We start from the raw sequence: 3,305 nt of genomic DNA on the forward strand, positions 1-3,305 counted from the left end.
ATAGTAGCTGATGAATTCCTTCTAAGTAAATGTACTAGTAGGAATTCTGGTTCCATCCTTCATTGTTCAGCTGAAAGTGTGTGGGGACAGATCTAGTCTGAAACTATTTGAAGTAGTTGATAAATTGTAGAAGGAAAGATTTCTGGAGTTAGAATATACTTTTGTTCCAAATCAAAAACCTAGGCCCAAGAAGAGAAGTTAATGATGCAGATCATTTAAGGGCAGAACAGGAAATTGTATTACTTCAGTTTCTGTACTCAATTTACCTTGACCTAGTGCTGCCTGCTCACCTGCTCAACCATCCTGCCACAGTCCTGCTCTCGTTGGGGCCCATAGGGGCCGGCAGCACCTCTACTGCCACCCGCTGCCAGCGCCATGTCGCCAACGCCTGCCATGTCCTCACTGCCCCCTGGTGGTCAGCGCATGTCATAGGAAGTGGTCGAACTCCCTGCAGAACGACCGCCCGAGGGGACAATTTGTATATTAGGCTTTTATTATATAGGATGGTTGGAGAAAATGCTCAATATCATTTCAGTCTTCTTAATTTTTTTTAAAATATATTTTATTGACTTTTTACAGAGAGGAAGGGAGAGGGATAGAGAGTTAGAAACATCGATGAGAGAGAAACATCGATCAGCTGCCTCCTGCACACCCCCTACTGGGGATGTGCCCGCAACCAAGGTACATGCCCTTGACCGGAATCGAACCCGGGACCCTTCAGTCTGCAGGCCGACGCTCTATCCACTGAGCCAAACCGGTTTCGGCCTTAAATTTTTTATTGAGACTTGTTTTGTGGCCTAACATGTGGTCTATCCTGGAAAATGTTTCATGATGCTTTGGGGTGAAATGCTCTGAAGATATCAATGAAAGCTATCTGGTATAGTGTATCACTTAAGGCCACAGATTTTTTTGTTGATTTTCTGTCTGGAAGATCTGTCTATTGATGTCAGTGGGTGTTACTATTTCCTACTATGACTTTTATTATCAATATCTCCCTTTATGTCTATCAATATTTGCTTTATTTATTTAGGAGCCCCTACGTTGAGTGCATAAATGTTTAAAAGGGCTATATTCTCATGGGTTGATTTCTTTATCATTAATATAATATCTTTCTTTGTCTCTTATTATTATCTTTGTTTTAAAGTCTATTTTATCCTATGTAAGTATTGCTACCCCAGCTTTTTAAAAATTTGTATTTGCATGAAATATCTTTATATATATATATATATATATATATATATATATATAGAGAGAGAGAGAGAGAGAGAGAGAGAGAGAGAGAGAGAGGAAAGGAGAGGGAGAGGGAAATAGAAACATCAATGATGAGAGAGAATCATTGATTGCCTGCTTCCTGCATGTCACCTACCAGGATTGAGCCCATAACTTAGGCATATGCCCTGACTGGGCATCGAACTGTGACCTCCTGGTTTATAGATTGATGCTCAACCACTGAGCTATATTGGCCGGGCATGAAATATCTTTTTCCATCACTTTACTTCCAGTCCGTGTCTTTCATTCTGAAGTTGGTCTCTTATAGACATCATATATATGGGTCTTATTTTTTTATCCATTAAGCTATTTATGTCTTTTGATTGGAACATTGAAGTGTTTATATTTAAAGTGATTATTGATAGGTACATATATATTGCCATTTCATTATACATTTTTGTGCTCCTCCTTTTTTTTCCTCTTTCTTCTTAAATAAGTCCGTTTAACATTTCTGGTACTACTGGTTTGGTGGTGATGAATTCCTTCAGCTTTTTTTTATTTGGGAAGCTCTTTATTTCTCCTTCAATTTTTTCTCTTTATTAAAGTGTTCAATGTTGACATTATTGCAAGTGTCCCCCCTTCTATCCCCCTTTGCCTACCTCCACCCACCTGCACGCCCCCCCCCCCCCTCTTCAATTTTAATGATAGCCTTGCTGGATAAAGCAGTCTTTGTTGTATGTCCTTCCTTCTCATCACTTTGAGTATTTTGTGCCAATCCCTTATAGCCTGCAAAGTTTCTGTTAGAAATCCGCTGACAGTTGTATGGTAGCTCCCTTGTAGTTAACTACTTTTCTCTTGCTGCTTTTAAGATTCTCTCAGGTTTTTAACTGTTGGCATTTTGATTATAATGTGTCTTGGTGTGGGCCAATTTGTTTGGGACTCTGTGTTTCCTGGACCTGTATGTCTCTTTCCTTTACCAGGTTAAGGAAGTTTTCAGTCATTATATTTTCAAATAAGTTCTCAATTTTTCACTCTCTCTCTCTTCTTTTTCTATATGATGCAGTTGTTGCTATGCTTGATGTTGTCCCAAAGGTCCCTTATACTACCCTAATTTTTAAAAAGTGTGTGTGTGTGTGTGTGTGTGTGTGTGTGTGTACACGTGTGCTCTGATTGGGTATTTTCTGCTACCTTTACTTCCAATTTGCTGATTTGATCTTCTGCTTTATCTAATCTGCTGTTGATTTATGTTGATGTTGTTAATTTACATGTTGTCCAAAAGCTTCCTTAAACTCTCCTACTGCTTTTTATTTATTTTTTCCCAATTGCTGCTCTGAATGAGTGTTTTTTTTGTTGTACCTTTTCTTCTAATTCACTGATTAGGTCCTCTGCTTCTTCTAGTCTACTGTTGATTCTTTTCAGGGTATTCTTTATTTTAGCATTGTAATTCTTCATTTCTGATCAATTTTTATTCATGGTTTCTATTTTTTCATGCTTTTGTAGTTCTCATTAAGTTCCATATAGTTCTCATTAAGTTCCATATAGTTCTCATTAAGTTGCTTCTAGTTTCCACTAAGTTGTTTGAGCAGCCTTATAACCAATACTTGGAATTATTTATCTTATTCTCCATTTTATTTAGTTCATTTTCTGATGATTCCTCCTTTTCTTTAATTTGTAGATTGTTTGTCTCCCATTTTTGCTGTCCCTTTGTATTTGTTTTTACGTATTAAATCAGACAGCTATGCCTCCAAGTCTTTGTGGTATGGCCTTAGGTAGTGTTTTGTGGCACCCAGTGGAGCAGTCTCTTAGATCTCTTGACCTGGTACTCTAGGAATATCTCTTGTGAGTTATTTGGGCTCTCCTGTTGTAATTGGGTCCTGAATGTTTCTGTCCCATTCATGGGTGGTATCTCCTCTGAGGTTGGCTGAGTGTGAGACTCACCCCTGATAATGTCATGTGAGCTGTTGTGGAAGTGCTGAAAGAACATAACAAAACAAGAAACAAAAGAAACAAAACATAAAGATAAGACCCCTACCACAACCACAAAAGCAAGCACAAAAGAAGATAGAATTAGATAAGAGAAAAGAGAGCAAGAATGA

The sequence above is a fragment of the Plecotus auritus genome (genome assembly GCF_963455305.1).
Source record: "Plecotus auritus genome assembly, chromosome: 4".
In the NCBI taxonomy this organism is placed as follows: Eukaryota; Metazoa; Chordata; class Mammalia; order Chiroptera; family Vespertilionidae; genus Plecotus; species Plecotus auritus.